This window comes from Oncorhynchus keta, unplaced genomic scaffold, assembly GCF_023373465.1.
Source record: "Oncorhynchus keta strain PuntledgeMale-10-30-2019 unplaced genomic scaffold, Oket_V2 Un_contig_9807_pilon_pilon, whole genome shotgun sequence".
NCBI classification, from domain to species: Eukaryota; Metazoa; Chordata; class Actinopteri; order Salmoniformes; family Salmonidae; genus Oncorhynchus; species Oncorhynchus keta.
This window is the reverse complement of record NW_026290685.1, coordinates 10,652-29,574: the sequence shown is the minus strand read 5'-3', so window position 1 is coordinate 29,574 and position 18,923 is coordinate 10,652. Positions and strand designations below refer to the sequence as shown.

Genomic DNA, 18,923 nt, shown 5'->3' with positions numbered 1-18,923 from the left:
CTGAGTGTCGTGTCCTGAGCTGAGGTGTCGTGTCCTGAGCTGAGGTGTCGTGTCCTGAGCTGAGTGTCGTGTCCTGAGCTGAGGTGTCGTGTCCTGAGCTGAGGTGGCGTGTCCTGAGCTGAGGTGGCGTGTCCTGAGCTGAGGTGGCGTGTCCTGAGCTGAGGTGGCGTGTCCTGAGCTGAGGTGGCGTGTCCTGAGCTGAGGTGTCGTGTCCTGAGCTGAGGTGGCGTGTCACAAGCTGAGGTGGCGTGTCCTGAGCTGAGGTGGCGTGTCCTGAGCTGAGGTGGCGTGTCCTGAGCTGAGGTGGCGTGTCCTGAGCTGAGGTGGCGTGTCCTGAGCTGAGGTGGCGTGTCCTGAGCTGAGGTGGCGTGTCCTGAGCTGAGGTGGCGTGTCCTGAGCTGAGGTGGCGTGTCCTGAGCTGAGGTGGCGTGTCCTGAGCTGAGGTGGCGTGTCCTGAGCTGAGGTGTCGTGTCGTGTCCTGAGCTGAGGTGTCGTGTCGTGTCCTGAGCTGAGGTGGCGTGTCGTGTCCTGAGCTGAGGTGGCGTGTCGTGTCCTGAGCTGAGGTGTCGTGTCGTGTCCTGAGCTGAGGTGTCGTGTCGTGTCCTGAGCTGAGGTGTCGTGTCGTGTCCTGAGCTGAGGTGTCGTGTCGTGTCCTGAGCTGAGTGTCGTGTCGTGTCCTGAGCTGAGGTGTCGTGTCGTGTCCTGAGCTGAGGTGTCGTGTCGTGTCCTGAGCTGAGGTGTCGTGTCGTGTCCTGAGCTGAGGTGTCGTGTCGTGTCCTGAGCTGAGGTGTTCTGAGCTGAGGTGTCGTGTCGTGTCCTGAGCTGAGGTGTCGTGTCGTGTCCTGAGGTGTCGTGTCGTGTCCTGAGGTGTCGTGTCCTGAGCTGAGGTGTCGTGTCGTGTCCTGAGCTGAGGTGTCGTGTCGTGTCCTGAGCTGAGGTGTCGTGTCGTGTCCTGAGCTGAGGTGTCGTGTCCTGAGCTGAGGTGTCGTGTCCTGAGCTGAGGTGTCGTGTCCCTGAGCTGAGGTGTCGTGTCCTGAGCTGAGGTGTCGTGTCCTGAGCTGAGGTGTCGTGTCCTGAGCTGAGGTGGCGTGTCCTGAGCTGAGGTGTCGTGTCCTGAGCTGAGGTGGCGTGTCCTGAGCTGAGGTGGCGTGTCCCTGAGCTGAGGTGGCGTGTCCTGAGCTGAGGTGGCGTGTCCTGAGCTGAGGTGGCGTGTCCTGAGCTGAGGTGGCGTGTCCTGAGCTGAGGTGGCGTGTCCTGAGCTGAGGTGTCGTGTCCTGAGCTGAGGTGGCGTGTCGTGTCCTGAGCTGAGGTGGCGTGTCGTGTCCTGAGCTGAGGTGTCGTGTCGTGTCCTGAGCTGAGGTGTCGTGTCGTGTCCTGAGCTGAGGTGTCGTGTCGTGTCCTGAGCTGAGGTGTCGTGTCGTGTCCTGAGCTGAGGTGTCGTGTCGTGTCCCTGAGCTGAGGTGTCGTGTCGTGTCCTGAGCTGAGGTGTCGTGTCGTGTCCTGAGCTGAGGTGTCGTGTCGTGTCCTGAGCTGAGGTGTCGTGTCGTGTCCTGAGCTGAGGTGTCGTGTCGTGTCCTGAGCTGAGGTGTCGTGTCGTGTCCTGAGCTGAGGTGTCGTGTCCTGAGCTGAGGTGTCGTGTCCTGAGCTGAGGTGTCGTGTCCTGAGCTGAGGTGTCGTGTCCTGAGCTGAGGTGTCGTGTCCTGAGGTGTCGTGTCGTGTCCTGAGCTGAGGTCGTGTCGTGTCGTGTCCTGAGCTGAGGTCGTGTCGTGTCGTGTCCTGAGCTGAGGTCGTGTCGTGTCGTGTCCTGAGCTGAGGTGTCGTGTCGTGTCCTGAGCTGAGGTGTCGTGTCGTGTCCTGAGCTGAGGTGTCGTGTCGTGTCCTGAGCTGAGGTGTCGTGTCCTGAGCTGAGGTGTCGTGTCCTGAGCTGAGGTGTCGTGTCCTGAGCTGAGGTGTCGTGTCCTGAGCTGAGGTGTCGTGTCCTGAGGTGTCGTGTCGTGTCCTGAGCTGAGGTCGTGTCGTGTCGTGTCCTGAGCTGAGGTCGTGTCGTGTCGTGTCCTGAGCTGAGGTCGTGTCGTGTCGTGTCCTGAGCTGAGGTGTCGTGTCGTGTCCTGAGGTGAAGTGTCGTGTCGTGTCCTGAGGTGAAGTGTCGTGTCGTGTCCTGAGGTGAAGTGTCGTGTCGTGTCCTGAGGTGAAGTGTCGTGTCGTGTCCTGAGGTGAAGTGTCGTGTCGTGTCCTGAGGTGAAGTGTCGTGTCGTGTCCTGAGCTGAAGTGTCGTGTCGTGTCCTGAGCTGAAGTGTCGTGTCGTGTCCTGAGCTGAAGTGTCGTGTCGTGTCCTGAGCTGAAGTGTCGTGTCGTGTCCTGAGCTGAAGTGTCGTGTCGTGTCCTGAGCTGAAGTGTCGTGTCGTGTCCTGAGCTGAAGTGTCGTGTCGTGTCCTGAGCTGAAGTGTCGTGTCGTGTCCTGAGCTGAAGTGTCGTGTCGTGTCCTGAGCTGAAGTGTCGTGTCGTGTCCTGAGCTGAAGTGTCGTGTCGTGTCCTGAGCTGAAGTGTCGTGTCGTGTCCTGAGCTGAAGTGTCGTGTCGTGTCCTGAGCTGAAGTGTCGTGTCGTGTCCTGAGCTGAAGTGTCGTGTCGTGTCCTGAGCTGAAGTGTCGTGTCGTGTCCTGAGCTGAAGTGTCGTGTCGTGTCCTGAGCTGAAGTGTCGTGTCGTGTCCTGAGCTGAAGTGTCGTGTCGTGTCCTGAGCTGAAGTGTCGTGTCGTGTCCTGAGCTGAAGTGTCGTGTCGTGTCCTGAGCTGAAGTGTCGTGTCGTGTCCTGAGCTGAAGTGTCGTGTCGTGTCCTGAGCTGAAGTGTCGTGTCGTGTCCTGAGCTGAAGTGTCGTGTCGTGTCCTGAGCTGAAGTGTCGTGTCGTGTCCCTGAGCTGAAGTGTCGTGTCGTGTGTCCTGAGCTGAAGTGTCGTGTCGTGTCCTGAGCTGAAGTGTCGTGTCGTGTCCTGAGCTGAAGTGTCGTGTCGTGTCCTGAGCTGAAGTGTCGTGTCGTGTCCTGAGCTGAAGTGTCGTGTGTCGTGTCCTGAGCTGAAGTGTCGTGTCGTGTCCTGAGCTGAAGTGTCGTGTCGTGTCCTGAGCTGAAGTGTCGTGTCGTGTCCTGAGCTGAAGTGTCGTGTCGTGTCCTGAGCTGAAGTGTCGTGTCGTGTCCTGAGCTGAAGTGTCGTGTCGTGTCCTGAGCTGAAGTGTCGTGTCGTGTCCTGAGCTGAAGTGTCGTGTCGTGTCCTGAGCTGAAGTGTCGTGTCGTGTCCTGAGCTGAAGTGTCGTGTCGTGTCCTGAGCTGAAGTGTCGTGTCGTGTCCTGAGCTGAAGTGTCGTGTCGTGTCCTGAGCTGAAGTGTCGTGTCGTGTCCCTGAGCTGAAGTGTCGTGTCGTGTCCTGAGCTGAAGTGTCGTGTCGTGTCCTGAGCTGAAGTGTCGTGTCGTGTCAAGCTGAAGTGTCGTGTCGTGTCCTGAGCTGAAGTGTCGTGTCGTGTCCTGAGCTGAAGTGTCGTGTCGTGTCCTGAGCTGAGGTGTCGTGTCGTGTCCTGAGCTGAGGTGTCGTGTCGTGTCCTGAGCTGAGGTGTCGTGTCGTGTCCTGAGCTGAGGTGTCGTGTCGTGTCCTGAGCTGAGGTGTCGTGTCGTGTCCTGAGCTGAGGTGTCGTGTCGTGTCCTGAGCTGAGGTGTCGTGTCGTGTCGTGTCGTGTCCTGAGCTGAGGTGTCGTGTCGTGTCCTGAGCTGAGGTGTCGTGTCGTGTCTGAGCTGAGGTGTGGTGTCGTGTCCTGAGCTGAGGTGTCGTGTCGTGTCCTGAGCTGAGGTGTCGTGTCGTGTCCTGAGCTGAGGTGTCGTGTCGTGTCGTGTCGTGTCGTGTCCTGAGCTGAGTGTCGTGTCGTGTCCTGAGCTGAGGTGTCGTGTCGTGTCCTGAGCTGAGGTGTCGTGTCGTGTCCTGAGCTGAGGTGTCGTGTCGTGTCCTGAGCTGAGGTGTCGTGTCCTGAGCTGAGGTGTCGTGTCGTGTCCTGAGCTGAGGTGTCGTGTCGTGTCGTGTCGTGTCCTGAGCTGAGGTGTCGTGTCGTGTCGTGTCCTGAGCTGAGGTGTCGTGTCGTGTCGTGACGTGTCCTGAGCTGAAGTGTCGTGTCGTGTCCTGAGCTGAAGTGTCGTGTCGTGTCCTGAGCTGAAGTGTCGTGTCGTGTCCTGAGCTGAGGTGTCGTGTCGTGTCCAGAGCTGAAGTGTCGTGTCGTGATCAGAGCTGAAGTGTCGTGTCGTGTCCTGAGCTGAAGTGTCGTGTCGTGTCCTGAGCTGAAGTGTCGTGTCGTGTCCTGAGCTGAAGTGTCGTGTCGTGTCCTGAGCTGAAGTGTCGTGTCGTGTCCTGAGCTGAAGTGTCGTGTCGTGTCCTGAGCTGAAGTGTCGTGTCGTGTCCTGAGCTGAAGTGTCGTGTCGTGTCCTGAGCTGAAGTGTCGTGTCGTGTCCTGAGCTGAAGTGTCGTGTCGTGTCCTGAGCTGAAGTGTCGTGTCGTGTCCTGAGCTGAAGTGTCGTGTCGTGTCCTGAGCTGAAGTGTCGTGTCGTGTCCTGAGCTGAAGTGTCGTGTCGTGTCCTGAGCTGAAGTGTCGTGTCGTGTCCTGAGCTGAAGTGTCGTGTCGTGTCCTGAGCTGAAGTGTCGTGTCGTGTCCTGAGCTGAAGTGTCGTGTCGTGTCCTGAGCTGAAGTGTCGTGTCCTGAGCTGAAGTGTCGTGTCGTGTCCTGAGCTGAAGTGTCGTGTCGTGTCCTGAGCTGAAGTGTCGTGTCGTGTCCTGAGCTGAAAGTGTCGTGTCGTGTCCTGAGCTGAAGTGTCGTGTCGTGTCCCTGAGCTGAAGTGTCGTGTCGTGTCCTGAGCTGAAGTGTCGTGTCGTGTCCCTGAGCTGAAGTGTCGTGTCGTGTCCTGAGCTGAAGTGTCGTGTCGTGTCCTGAGCTGAAGTGTCGTGTCGTGTCCTGAGCTGAAGTGTCGTGTCGTGTCCTGAGCTGAAGTGTCGTGTCGTGTCCTGAGCTGAAGTGTCGTGTCGTGTCCTGAGCTGAAGTGTCGTGTCGTGTCCTGAGCTGAAGTGTCGTGTCGTGTCCTGAGCTGAAGTGTCGTGTCGTGTCCTGAGCTGAAGTGTCGTGTCGTGTCCTGAGCTGAAGTGTCGTGTCGTGCCCTGAGCTGAAGTGTCGTGTCGTGTCCTGAGCTGAAGTGTCGTGTCGTGTCCTGAGCTGAAGTGTCGTGTCGTGTCCTGAGCTGAAGTGTCGTGTCGTGTCCTGAGCTGAAGTGTCGTGTCGTGTCCTGAGCTGAAGTGTCGTGTCGTGTCCTGAGCTGAAGTGTCGTGTCGTGTCCTGAGCTGAAGTGTCGTGTCGTGTCCTGAGCTGAAGTGTCGTGTCGTGTCCTGAGCTGAAGTGTCGTGTCGTGTCCTGAGCTGAAGTGTCGTGTCGTGTCCCCTGAGCTGAGGTGTCGTGTCGTGTCGTGTCGTGTCCTGAGCTGAGGTGTCGTGTCGTGTCGTGTCCTGAGCTGAAGTGTCGTGTCGTGTCGTGTCCTGAGCTGAAGTGTCGTGTCGTGTCGTGTCCTGAGCTGAAGTGTCGTGTCGTGTCGTGTCCTGAGCTGAAGTGTCGTGTCGTGTCGTGTCCTGAGCTGAAGTGTCGTGTCGTGTCGTGTCCTGAGCTGAAGTGTCGTGTCGTGTCGTGTCCTGAGCTGAAGTGTCGTGTCGTGTGTCGTGTCCTGAGCTGAAGTGTCGTGTCGTGTCGTGTCCTGAGCTGAAGTGTCGTGTCGTGTCGTGTCCTGAGCTGAAGTGTCGTGTCGTGTCGTGTCCTGAGCTGAAGTGTCGTGTCGTGTCGTGTCCCTGAGCTGAAGTGTCGTGTCGTGTCGTGTCCTGAGCTGAAGTGTCGTGTCGTGTCCTGAGCTGAAGTGTCGTGTCGTGTCGTGTCCTGAGCTGAAGTGTCGTGTCGTGTCGTGTCGTGTCCTGAGCTGAAGTGTCGTGTCGTGTCGTGTCGTGTCCTGAGCTGAAGTGTCGTGTCGTGTCGTGTCGTGTCCTGAGCTGAAGTGTCGTGTGTCGTGTCCTGAGCTGAAGTGTCGTGTGTCGTGTCCTGAGCTGAAGTGTCGTGTGTCGTGTCCTGAGCTGAAGTGTCGTGTGTCGTGTCCTGAGCTGAGTGTCGTGTGTCGTGTCCTGAGCTGAAGTGTCGTGTGTCGTGTCCTGAGCTGAAGTGTGTGTCGTGTCCTGAGCTGAAGTGTCGTGTCCTGAGCTGAAGTGTCGTGTGTCGTGTCCTGAGCTGAAGTGTCGTAGTGTCGTGTCCTGAGCTGAAGTGTCGTGTCGTGTCGTGTCGTGTCCTGAGCTGAAGTGTCGTGTCGTGTCCTGAGCTGAAGTGTCGTGTCCTGAGCTGAAGTGTCGTGTGTGTCGTAGTGTCCTGAGCTGAAGTGTCGTGTCGTGTGAGCTGAAGTGTCGTGTCCTGAGCTGAAGTGTCGTGTTGTGTCGTGTCCTGGGCTGACGTGTCGTGTCGTGTCGTGTCCTGAGCTGAAGTGTCGTGTCGTGTCGTGTCCTGAGCTGAAGTGTCGTGTCCTGAGCTGAAGTGTCGTGTCCTGAGCTGAGTGTCGTCGTGTCGTGTCCTGAGCTGAAGTGTCGTGTCGTGTCCCTGAGCTGAAGTGTCGTGTCGTGTCCTGAGCTGAAGTGTCGTGTCGTCGTGTCGTGTCGTGTCCTGAGCTGAAGTGTCGTGTCCTGTGCTGAGGTGTCGTGTCCTGAGCTGAAGTGTCGTGTCGTGTCCTGAGCTGAAGTGTCGTGTCGTGTCGTGTCCTGAGCTGAAGTGTCGTGTCGTGTCCTGAGCTGAAGTGTCGTGTCGTGTCCTGAGCTGAAGTGTCGTGTCGTGTCGTGTCGTGTCCTGAGCTGAAGTGTCGTGTCGTGTGTCCTGAGCTGACCTGTCGTGTCGTGTCGTGTCCTGAGCTGAAGTGTCGTGTCGTGTCCCTGAGCTGAAGTGTCGTGTCGTGTCGTGTCCTGAGCTGAAGTGTCGTGTCGTGTCGTGTCCTGAGCTGAAGTGTCGTGTCGTGTCCTGAGCTGAAGTGTCGTGTCCTGAGCTGAAGTGTCGTGTCCTGAGCTGAAGTGTCGTGTCCTGAGCTGAAGTGTCGTGTCCTGAGCTGAAGTGTCGTGTCCTGAGCTGAAGTGTCGTGTCCTGAGCTGAAGTGTCGTGTCCTGAGCTGAAGTGTCGTGTCCTGAGCTGAAGTGTCGTGTCCTGAGCTGAAGTGTCGTGTCCTGAGCTGAAGTGTCGTGTCCTGAGCTGAAGTGTCGTGTCGTGTCCTGAGCTGAAGTGTCGTGTCGTGTCCTGAGCTGAAGTGTCGTGTCGTGTCCTGAGCTGAAGTGTCGTGTCGTGTCCTGAGCTGACGTGTCGTGTCCTGAGCTGAAGTGTCGTCGTGTCCTGAGCTGAAGTGTCGTCGTGTCGTGTCCTGAGCTGAGTGTCGTGTCGTGTCCTGAGCTGAAGTGTGTCGTCGTGTCGTGTCCTGAGCTGAAGTGTCGTGTCGTGTCCTGAGCTGAGCTGAAGTGTCGTGTCCTGAGCTGAAGTGTCGTGTCGTGTCCTGAGCTGAAGTGTCGTGTCGTGTCCTGAGCTGAAGTGTCGTGTCGTGTCCTGAGCTGAAGTGTCGTGTCGTGTCCTGAGCTGAAGTGTCGTGTCGTGTCCTGAGCTGAAGTGTCGTGTCGTGTCGTGTCCTGAGCTGAAGTGTCGTGTCGTGTCCTGAGCTGAAGTGTCGTGTCGTGTCGTGTCCTGAGCTGAAGTGTCGTGTCGTGTCCTGTCCTGAGCTGAAGTGTCGTGTCGTGTGTCGTGTCGTGTCCTGAGCTGAAGTGTCGTGTCGTGTCCTGAGCTGAAGTGTCGTGTCGTGTCCTGAGCTGAAGTGTCGTGTCGTGTCCTGAGCTGAAGTGTCGTGTCGTGTCGTGTCCTGAGCTGAAGTGTCGTGTCGTGTCGTGTCCTGAGCTGAAGTGTCGTGTCGTGTCGTGTCCTGAGCTGAAGTGTCGTGTCGTGTCCTGAGCTGAAGTGTCGTGTCGTGTCCTGAGCTGAGGTGTCGTGTCGTGTCCTGAGCTGAAGTGTCGTGTCCTGAGCTGAAGTGTCGTGTCGTGTCCTGAGCTGAAGTGTCGTGTCGTGTCCTGAGCTGAAGTGTCGTGTCGTGTCCTGAGCTGAAGTGTCGTGTCGTGTCCTGAGCTGAAGTGTCGTGTCGTGTCCTGAGCTGAAGTGTCGTGTCGTGTCCTGAGCTGAAGTGTCGTGTCGTGTCCTGAGCTGAAGTGTCGTGTCGTGTCCCTGAGCTGAAGTGTCGTGTCGTGTCCTGAGCTGAAGTGTCGTGTCGTGTCCTGAGCTGAAGTGTCGTGTCGTGTCCTGAGCTGAAGTGTCGTGTCGTGTCCTGAGCTGAAGTGTCGTGTCGTGTCGTGTCCTGAGCTGAAGTGTCGTGTCGTGTCGTGTCCTGAGCTGAAGTGTCGTGTCGTGTCGTGTCCTGAGCTGAAGTGTCGTGTCGTGTCGTGTCCTGAGCTGAAGTGTCGTGTCGTGTCGTGTCCTGAGCTGAAGTGTCGTGTCGTGTCGTGTCCTGAGCTGAAGTGTCGTGTCGTGTCGTGTCCTGAGCTGAAGTGTCGTGTCGTGTCGTGTCCTGAGCTGAAGTGTCGTGTCGTGTCGTGTCCTGAGCTGAAGTGTCGTGTCGTGTCGTGTCCTGAGCTGAAGTGTCGTGTCGTGTCGTGTCCTGAGCTGAAGTGTCGTGTCGTGTCGTGTCCTGAGCTGAAGTGTCGTGTCGTGTCCTGAGCTGAAGTGTCGTGTCGTGTCCTGAGCTGAAGTGTCGTGTCGTGTCGTGTCCTGAGCTGAAGTGTCGTGTCGTGTCCTGAGCTGAAGTGTCGTGTCGTGTCGTGTCCTGAGCTGAAGTGTCGTGTCGTGTCGTGTCCTGAGCTGAAGTGTCGTGTCGTGTCGTGTCCTGAGCTGAAGTGTCGTGTCGTGTCGTGTCCTGAGCTGAAGTGTCGTGTCGTGTCGTGTCCTGAGCTGAAGTGTCGTGTCGTGTCGTGTCCTGAGCTGAAGTGTCGTGTCGTGTCCTGAGCTGAAGTGTCGTGTCGTGTCCTGAGCTGAGGTGTCGTGTCCTGAGCTGAGGTGTCGTGTCCTGAGCTGAGGTGTCGTGTCGTGTCCTGAGCTGAGGTGTCGTGTCCTGAGCTGAAGTGTGTCGTGTCCTGAGCTGAGCGTCGTGTCCTGAGGCTGAAGTGTCGTGTCGTGTCCTGAGCTGAAGTGTCGTGTCGTGTCCTGAGCTGAGTGTCGTGTCGTGTCCTGAGCTGAGGTGTCGTGTCGTGTCCTGAGCTGAGGTGTCGTGTCGTGTCCTGAGCTGAAGTGTCGTGTCGTGTCGTGTCTGAGCTGAGTGTGTCGTGTCCTGTGTCGTGTCCTGAGCTGAAGGTGTCGTGTCCTGAGCTGAGGTGTCGTGTCCTGAGCTGAGGTGTCGTGTCTGAGCTGAGGTGTCGTGTCCTGAGCTGAGTGTCGTGTCGTGAGGTGTCGTGTCCTGAGCTGAGTGTGTCGTGTCCCTGAGCTGAGCTGAAGTCGTGTCGTGTCGTGTCCTGAGCTGAGGTGTCGTGTCGTGTCCTGAGCTGAGGTGTCGTGTCGTGTCGTGTCCTGAGCTGAGTGTCCTGTCGTGTCCTGAGCTGAAGTGTCCTGTCGTGTCCTGAGCTGAAGTGTCGTGTCGTGTCCTGAGCTGAAGTGTCGTGTCGTGTCCTGAGCTGAAGTGTCGTGTCGTGTCCTGAGCTGAAGTGTCGTGTCGTGTCCTGAGGTGAAGTGTCGTGTCGTGTCCTGAGGTGAAGTGTCGTGTCCTGTCCTGAGCTGAAGTGTCGTGTCGTGTCCCTGAGCTGAAGTGTCGTGTCGTGTCCTGAGGTGAAGTGTCGTGTCGTGTCCTGAGCTGAAGTGTCGTGTCGTGTCCTGAGCTGAAGTGTCGTGTCCTGAGCTGAAGTGTCGTGTCGTGTCCCTGAGCTGAAGTGTCCTGTGTGTCGTGTCCTGAGCTGAAGTGTCCTGTCGTGTCCTGAGCTGAAGTGTCGTGTCGTGTCCTGAGCTGAAGTGTCGTGTCGTGTCCTGAGCTGAAGTGTCCTGTCGTGTCCTGAGCTGAAGTGTCGTGTCGTGTCCTGAGCTGAAGTGTCGTGTCGTGTCCTGAGCTGAAGTGTCGTGTCGTGTCCTGAGCTGAAGTGTCGTGTCGTGTCCTGAGCTGAAGTGTCGTGTCGTGTCCTGAGCTGAAGTGTCGTGTCGTGTCTGAGCTGAAGTGTCGTGTCGTGTCCTGAGCTGAAGTGTCGTGTCGTGTCGTGTCCTGAGCTGAAGTGTCGTGTCGTGTCGTGTCCTGAGCTGAAGTGTCCTGTCGTGTCCTGAGCTGAAGTGTCCTGTCGTGTCCTGAGCTGAAGTGTCCTGTCGTGTCGTGAGCTGAAGTGTCGTGTCGTGTCCCTGAGCTGAAGTGTCGTGTCGTGTCCTGAGCTGAAGTGTCGTGTCGTGTCCTGAGCTGAAGTGTGTGTACGTGTCCTGAGCTGAAGTGTGTGTCGTGTCCTGAGCTGAAGTGTCGTGTCGTGTCGTGTCCTGAGCTGAAGTGTCGTGTCGTGTCGTGTCCTGAGCTGAAGTGTGTCGTGTCCCTGAGCTGAAGTGTCGTGTCGTGTCCCTGAGCTGAAGTGTCGTGTCGTGTCCCTGAGCTGAAGTGTCGTGTCGTGTCCCTGAGCTGAAGTGTCGTGTCGTGTCCCTGAGCTGAAGTGTCGTGTCGTGTGTGTCCTGAGCTGAAGTGTCGTGTCGTGTCGTGTCCTGAGCTGAAGTGGTCGTGTCGTGTCCTGAGCTGAAGTGTCGTGTCGTGTCCTGAGCTGAAGTGTCGTGTGGTGTCCTGAGCTGAAGTGTCGTGTCGTGTCCTGAGCTGAAGTGTCGTGTCGTGTCGTGTCCTGAGCTGAAGTGTCCTGTCGTGTCGTGTCCTGAGCTGAAGTGTCCTGTCGTGTCCTGAGCTGAAGTGTCCTGTCGTGTCCTGAGCTGAAGTGTCCTGTCGTGTCGTGAGCTGAAGTGTCGTGTCCCTGAGCTGAAGTGTCGTGTCGTGTCCTGAGCTGAAGTGTCGTGTCGTGTCCTGAGCTGAAGTGTCGTGTCGTGTCCCTGAGCTGAAGTGTCGTGTGTCGTGTCCTGAGCTGAAGTGTCGTGTCGTGTCGTGTCCTGAGCTGAAGTGTCGTGTCGTGTCGTGTCCTGAGCTGAAGTGTCGTGTCGTGTCCCTGAGCTGAAGTGTCGTGTCGTGTCGTGTCCTGAGCTGAAGTGTCGTGTCGTGTCCTGAGCTGAAGTGTCGTGTCGTGTCCTGAGCTGAGGTGTCGTGTCCCTGAGCTGAAGTGTCGTGTCGTGTCTGAGCTGAGTGTCGTGTCGTGATCTGAGCTGAAGTGTCGTGTCGTGCTGAGTGTCGTGTCCTGAGCTGAAGTGTCGTGTCCTGACGGAGCTGTGTGTCGTGTCGTGTCCTGAGCTGAGGTGTCGTGTCGTGTCCTGAGCTGAGTGTCGTGTCGTGTCCTGAGCTGAGGTGTCGTGTCGTGTCCTGAGCTGAGGTGTCGTGTCGTGTCCTGAGCTGAAGTGTCGTGTCGTGTCCTGAGCTGTGTCGTGTCCTGAGCTGAGTGTCGTGTCCTGAGCTGAGGTGTCGTGTCCTGAGCTGAGGTGTCGTGTCCTGAGCTGAGGTGTCGTGTCCTGAGCTGAGGTGTCGTGTCGAGCTGAGTGTCGTGTCCTGAGCTGAGTGTCGTGTCCTGAGCTGAGTGTCGTGTCGTGTCCTGAGCTGAAGGTGTCGTGTCGTGTCGTGTCCTGAGCTGAGGTGTCGTGTCGTGTCCTGAGCTGAGGTGTCCTGTCGTGTCCTGAGCTGAGGTGTCCTGTCGTGTCCTGAGCTGAAGTGTCCTGTCGTGTCCTGAGCTGAAGTGTCGTGTCGTGTCCTGAGCTGAAGTGTCGTGTCGTGTCCTGAGCTGAAGTGTCGTGTCGTGTCCTGAGCTGAAGTGTCGTGTCGTGTCCTGAGCTGAAGTGTCGTGTCGTGTCCTGAGCTGAAGTGTCGTGTCGTGTCCTGAGCTGAAGTGTCGTGTCGTGTCCTGAGCTGAAGTGTCGTGTCGTGTCCTGAGCTGAAGTGTCGTGTCGTGTCCCTGAGCTGAAGTGTCGTGTCGTGTCCTGAGCTGAAGTGTCGTGTCGTGTCCTGAGCTGAAGTGTCGTGTCGTGTCGTGTCCTGAGCTGAAGTGTCCCTGTCGTGTCGTGTCCTGAGCTGAAGTGTCCTGTCGTGTCCTGAGCTGAAGTGTCCTGTCGTGTCCTGAGCTGAAGTGTCCTGTCGTGTCCTGAGCTGAAGTGTCCTGTCGTGTCCTGAGCTGAAGTGTCCTGTCGTGTCCTGAGCTGAAGTGTCGTGTCGTGTCCTGAGCTGAAGTGTCGTGTCGTGTCCTGAGCTGAAGTGTCGTGTCGTGTCCCTGAGCTGAAGTGTCGTGTCGTGTCCTGAGCTGAAGTGTCGTGTCGTGTCCTGAGCTGAAGTGTCGTGTCGTGTCCCTGAGCTGAAGTGTCGTGTCGTGTCGTGTCCTGAGCTGAAGTGTCGTGTCGTGTCGTGTCCTGAGCTGAAGTGTCCTGTCGTGTCCTGAGCTGAAGTGTCCTGTCGTGTCCTGAGCTGAAGTGTCCTGTCGTGTCCTGAGCTGAAGTGTCGTGTCGTGTCCTGAGCTGAAGTGTCGTGTCGTGTCCTGAGCTGAAGTGTCGTGTCGTGTCCTGAGCTGAAGTGTCGTGTCGTGTCCTGAGCTGAAGTGTCGTGTCGTGTCCTGAGCTGAAGTGTCGTGTCGTGTCCTGAGCTGAAGTGTCGTGTCGTGTCCTGAGCTGAAGTGTAGCTGTCGTGTCCTGAGCTGAAGTGTCGTGTCGTGTCCTGAGCTGAAGTGTGTGTCGTGTCCTGAGGTGTCGTGTCGTGTCCTGAGCTGAAGTGTCGTGTCGTGTCCTGAGCTGAGCTGAAGTGTCGTGTCGTGTCCTGAGCTGAAGTGTCGTGTCGTGTCCTGAGCTGAAGTGTCGTGTCGTGTCCTGAGCTGAAGTGTCGTGTCGTGTCCTGAGCTGAAGTGTCGTGTCGTGTCCTGAGCTGAAGTGTCGTGTCGTGTCCTGAGCTGAAGTGTCGTGTCGTGTCCTGAGCTGAAGTGTCGTGTCGTGTCCTGAGCTGAAGTGTCGTGTCGTGTCCTGAGCTGAAGTGTCGTGTCGTGTCCTGAGCTGAAGTGTCGTGTCGTGTCCTGAGCTGAAGTGTCGTGTCGTGTCCTGAGCTGAAGTGTCGTGTCGTGTCCTGAGCTGAGCTGAGTGTCGTGTCGTGTCCTGAGCTGAAGTGTCGTGTCGTGTCCTGAGCTGAAGTGTCGTGTGTCCTGAGCTGAAGTGTCGTGTCGTGTCCTGAGCTGAAGTGTCGTGTCGTGTCCCTGAGCTGAAGTGTCGTGTCGTGTCGTGAGCTGAAGTGTCGTGTCGTGTCCTGAGCTGAAGTGTCGTGTCGTGTCGTGTCGTGAGCTGAAGTGTCGTGTCGTGTCCTGAGCTGAAGTGTCGTGTCGTGTCCTGAGCTGAAGTGTCGTGTCGTGTCCTGAGCTGAAGTGTCGTGTCGTGTCCTGAGCTGAAGTGTCGTGTCGTGTCCTGAGCTGAAGTGTCGTGTCGTGTCCTGAGCTGAAGTGTCGTGTCGTGTCGTGAGCTGAAGTGTCGTGTCGTGTCGTGTCCTGAGCTGAAGTGTCGTGTCGTGTCGTGTCCTGAGCTGAAGTGTCGTGTCGTGTCGTGTCCTGAGCTGAAGTGTCGTGTCGTGTCGTGTCCTGAGCTGAAGTGTCGTGTCGTGTCGTGTCCTGAGCTGAAGTGTCGTGTCGTGTCGTGTCCTGAGCTGAAGTGTCGTGTCGTGTCGTGTCCTGAGCTGAAGTGTCGTGTCGTGTCGTGTCCTGAGCTGAAGTGTCGTGTCGTGTCGTGTCCTGAGCTGAAGTGTCGTGTCGTGTCCTGAGCTGAAGTGTCGTGTCGTGTCCTGAGCTGAAGTGTCGTGTCGTGTCCTGAGCTGAAGTGTCGTGTCGTGTCCCTGAGCTGAAGTGTCGTGTCGTGTGTCCTGAGCTGAAGTGTCGTGTCGTGCCCTGAGCTGAAGTGTCGTGTCGTGCCCTGAGCTGAAGTGTCGTGTCGTGAGCTGAAGTGTCGTGTCGTGCCCTGAGCTGAAGTGTCGTGTCGTGCCCTGAGCTGAAGTGTCGTGTCGTGTCCTGAGCTGAAGTGTCGTGTCGTGCCTGAGCTGAAGTGTCGTGTCGTGCCCTGAGCTGAAGTGTCGTGTCGTGCCCTGAGCTGAAGTGTCGTGTCGTGCCCTGAGCTGAAGTGTCGTGTCGTGCCCTGAGCTGAAGTGTCGTGTCGTGCCCCTGAGCTGAAGTGTCGTGTCGTGCCCTGAGCTGAAGTGTCGTGTCGTGCCCTGAGCTGAAGTGTCGTGTCGTGTCCCTGAGCTGAAGTGTCGTGTCGTGCCCTGAGCTGAAGTGTCGTGTCGTGCCCTGAGCTGAAGTGTCGTGTCGTGCCTGAGCTGAAGTGTCGTGTCGTGCCCTGAGCTGAAGTGTCGTGTCGTGCCCTGAGCTGAAGTGTCGTGTCGTGCCCTGAGCTGAAGTGTCGTGTCGTGTCCTGAGCTGAAGTGTCGTGTCGTGCCCTGAGCTGAAGTGTCGTGTCGTGCCCTGAGCTGAAGTGTCGTGTCGTGCCCTGAGCTGAAGTGTCGTGTCGTGCCCTGAGCTGAAGTGTCGTGTCGTGCCCTGAGCTGAAGTGTCGTGTCGTGCCCTGAGCTGAAGTGTCGTGTCGTGCCCTGAGCTGAAGTGTCGTGTCGTGCCCTGAGCTGAAGTGTCGTGTCGTGCCCTGAGCTGAAGTGTCGTGTCGTGCCCTGAGCTGAAGTGTCGTGTCGTGCCCTGAGCTGAAGTGTCGTGTCGTGCCCTGAGCTGAAGTGTCGTGTCGTGCCCTGAGCTGAAGTGTCGTGTCGTGCCCTGAGCTGAAGTGTCGTGTCGTGCCCTGAGCTGAAGTGTCGTGTCGTGCCCTGAGCTGAAGTGTCGTGTCGTGCCCTGAGCTGAAGTGTCGTGTCGTGCCCTGAGCTGAAGTGTCGTGTCGTGCCCTGAGCTGAAGTGTCGTGTCGTGCCTGAGCTGAAGTGTCGTGTCGTGCCCTGAGCTGAAGTGTCGTGTCGTGCCCTGAGCTGAAGTGTCGTGTCGTGCCCTGAGCTGAAGTGTCGTGTCGTGCCCTGAGCTGAAGTGTCGTGTCGTGCCCTGAGCTGAAGTGTCGTGTCGTGCCCTGAGCTGAAGTGTCGTGTCGTGCCCTGAGCTGAAGTGTCGTGTCGTGCCCTGAGCTGAAGTGTCGTGTCGTGCCCTGAGCTGAAGTGTCGTGTCGTGCCCTGAGCTGAAGTGTCGTGTCGTGCCCTGAGCTGAAGTGTCGTGTCGTGTCCTGAGCTGAAGTGTCGTGTCGTGCCCTGAGCTGAAGTGTCGTGTCGTGTCCTGAGCTGTGTCGTGTCGTGTCCTGAGCTGAAGTGTCGTGTCGTGTCGTGTCGTGAGCTGAAGTGTCGTGTCGTGTCGTGCGCTGAGCTGAAGTGTCGTGTCGTGTCGTGTCCTGAGCTGAAGTGTCGTGTCGTGTCCCTGAGCTGAAGTGTCGTGTCGTGTCGTGAGCTGAAGTGTCTGTCGTGTGTGAGCTGAAGTGTCGTGTCGTGTCCTGAGCTGAAGTGTCGTGTCGTGTCGTGAGCTGAAGTGTCGTGTCGTGTCGTGAGCTGAAGTGTCGTGTCGTGTCGTGAGCTGAAGTGTCGTGTCGTGTCCTGAGCTGAAGTGTCGTGTCGTGTCCTGAGCTGAAGTGTCGTGTCGTGTCGTGTCCTGAGCTGAAGTGTCGTGTCGTGTCGTGAGCTGAAGTGTCGTGTCGTGTCCTGAGCTGAAGTGTCGTGTCGTGTGACCTGAGCTGAAGTGTCGTGTCGTGTCCTGAGCTGAAGTGTCGTGTCGTGTCGTGAGCTGAAGTGTCGTGTCGTGTCCTGAGCTGAAGTGTCGTGTCGTGTCCTGAGCTGAAGTGTCGTGTCGTGTCGTGAGCTGAAGTGTCGTGTCGTGTCTGAGCTGAAGTGTCGTGTCGTGTCCTGAGCTGAAGTGTCGTGTGTCGTGTCCCTGAGCTGAAGTGTCGTGTCGTGTCCTGAGCTGAAGTGTCGTGTCGTGTCGTGAGCTGAAGTGTCGTGTCGTGTCGTGAGCTGAAGTGTCGTGTCGTGTCGTGAGCTGAAGTGTCGTGTCGTGTCCTGAGCTGAAGTGTCGTGTCGTGTCCTGAGCTGAAGTGTCGTGTCGTGTCGTGAGCTGAAGTGTCGTGTCGTGTCGTGTCGTGAGCTGAAGTGTCGTGTCGTGTCCTGAGCTGAGCTGTGTCGTGTCGTGTCGTGCTGAAGTGTCGTGTCGTGTCCTGAGCTGAGGTGTCGTGTCGTGTCGTGTCGTGTCGTGAGCTGAGGTGTCGTGTCGTGTCGTGAGCTGAGGTGTCGTGTCGTGTCGTGTCCTGAGCTGAGTGTCGTGTCGTGTCGTGTCCTGAGCTGAGGTGTCGTGTCGTGTCCTGAGCTGAGGTGTCGTGTCGTGTCCTGAGCTGAGGTGTCGTGTCCTGAGCTGAGGTGTCGTGTCGTGTCCTGAGCTGAGGTGTCGTGTCGTGAGCTGAGGTGTCGTGTCCTGAGCTGAGGTGTCGTGTCCTGAGCTGAGTGTGCGTGTCCTGAGGTGTCGTGTCCTGAGCTGTGTCGTGTCCTGAGCTGAGCTGTCGTGTCGTGTCGTGTCCTGAGCTGAGTGTCGTGTCGTGTCGTGTCCTGAGCTGAGAGTGTCGTGTCGTGTCCTGAGCTGAGGTGTCGTGTCGTGTCCTGAGCTGAGTGTCGTGTCGTGTCCTGAGCTGAGGTGTCGTGTCGTGTCCTGAGCTGAGGTGTCGTGTCCTGAGCTGAGGTGTCGTGTCCTGAGCTGAGGTGTCGTGTCCTGAGCTGAGGTGTCGTGTCCTGAGCTGAGGTGTCGTGTCCTGTGAGGTGTCGTGTCCTGAGCTGAGGTGTCGTGTCCTGAGCTGAGGTGTCGTGTCCTGAGCTGAGGTGTCGTGTCCTGAGCTGAGGTGTCGTGTCCTGAGCTGAGGTGTCGTGTCCTGAGCTGAGGTGTCGTGTCCTGAGCTGAGGTGTCGTGTCCTGAGCTGAGGTGTCGTGTCGTGTCTGAGCTGAGGTGTCGTGTCGTGTCCTGAGCTGAGGTGTCGTGTCGTGTCCTGAGCTGAGGTGTCGTGTCGTGTCCTGAGCTGAGGTGTCGTGTCCCTGAGCTGAGGTGTCGTGTCCTGAGCTGAGGTGTCGTGTCGTGTCGTGTCCTGAGCTGAGGTGTCGTGTCGTGTCCTGAGCTGAGGTGTCGTGTCGTGTCCTGAGCTGAGGTGTGTGTCGTGTCCTGAGCTGAGGTGTCGTGTCGTGTCCTGAGCTGAGGTGTCGTGTCGTGTCCTGAGCTGAGGTGTCGTGTCGTGTCCTGAGCTGTCGTGTCGTGTCCTGAGCTGAGGTGTCGTGTCGTGTCCTGAGCTGAGGTGTCGTGTGTCCTGAGCTGAGGTGTCGTGTCGTGTCCTGAGCTGAGGTGTCGTGTCGTGTCGTGTCCTGAGCTGAGGTGTCGTGTCGTGTCGTGTCCTGAGCTGAGGTGTCGTGTCGTGTCGTGTCCTGAGCTGAGGTGTCGTGTCCTGAGCTGAGGTGTCGTGTCCTGAGCTGAGGTGTCGTGTCCTGAGCTGAGGTGTCGTGTCCTGAGCTGAGGGTGTGTGTCCTGAGCTGAGGTGTCGTGTCCTTGAGCTGAGGTGTCGTGTCGTGTCCTGAGCTGAGTGTCGTGTCGTGTCGTGTCCTGAGCTGAGGTGTCGTGTCGTGTCGTGTCCTGAGCTGAGGTGTCGTGTCGTGTCGTGTCCTGAGCTGAGTGTGTCGTGTCGTGTCCTGAGCTGAGGTGTCGTGTCGTGTCGTGTCCTGAGCTGAGGTGTCGTGTCGTGTCGTGTCCTGAGCTGAGGTGTCGTGTCGTGTCCTGAGCTGAGGTGTCGTGTCGTGTCCTGAGCTGAAGTGTCGTGTCGTGTCCTGAGCTGAGGTGTCGTGTCGTGTCCTGAGCTGAGGTGTCGTGTCGTGTCCTGAGCTGAGGTGTCGTGTCGTGTCCTGAGCTGAGGTGTCGTGTCGTGTCCTGAGCTGAGGTGTCGTGTCGTGTCCTGAGCTGAAGTGTCGTGTCGTGTCCTGAGCTGAGGTGTCGTGTCGTGTCCTGAGCTGAGGTGTCGTGTCGTGTCCTGAGCTGAGGTGTCGTGTCCTGAGCTGAGGTGTCGTGTCCTGAGCTGTCGTGTCGTGTGTCCTGAGCTGAGGTGTCGTGTCCTGAGCTGAGTGTCGTGTGTCCCTGAGCTGAGTGTCGTGTCCTGAGCTGAGTGTCGTGTCCTGAGCTGAGGTGTCGTGTCCTGAGCTGAGGTGTCGTGTCCTGAGCTGAAGTGTGTCGTGTCCCTGAGCTGAGTGTCGTGTCGTGTCCTGAGCTGAGGTGTCGTGTCCCTGAGCTGAGGTGTCGTGTCGTGTCGTGTCCTGAGCTGAGGTGTCGTGTCGTGTCCTGTGAGTGTCGTGTCGTGTCCTGAGCTGAGGTGTGTCGTGTCGAGCTGAGTGTCGTGTCGTGTCCTGAGCTGAGGTGTGTGTCGTGTCGTGTCCTGAGCTGAGTGTCGTGTCGTGTCGTGTCCTGAGCTGAGGTGTCGTGTCGTGTCCTGAGCTGAGGTGTCCTGAGTGTCTGAGCTGAGGTGTCGTGTCGTGTCCTGAGCTGAAGTGTGTCGTGTCGTGTCCCTGAGCTGAAGTGTCGTGTCGTGTCGTGTCCTGAGCTGAGCTGTGTCGTGTCGTGTCCTGAGCTGAGTGTCGTGTCGTGTCGTGTCCTGAGCTGAGGTGTCGTGTCGTGTCCTGAGCTGAGTGTCGTGTCGTGTCCTGAGCTGAGTGTCGTGTCGTGTCCTGAGCTGAGTGTCGTGTCGTGTCCTGAGCTGAGGTGTCGT

At 57.8% G+C, this 18,923-nt stretch overlaps 1 long non-coding RNA gene across 1 annotated transcript; it reads left to right on the top strand.

Annotated features, from left to right (window-relative positions):
• Positions 1 to 17,233: 17,233 nt before the first annotated feature.
• On the top strand, positions 17,234 to 17,948 carry LOC127927212 (uncharacterized). The gene is made up of 3 exons (XR_008126624.1): positions 17,234 to 17,282; positions 17,494 to 17,608; positions 17,870 to 17,948. It is a non-coding gene; the product is annotated as an uncharacterized LOC127927212 (long non-coding RNA).
• Positions 17,949 to 18,923: the final 975 nt, after the last annotated feature.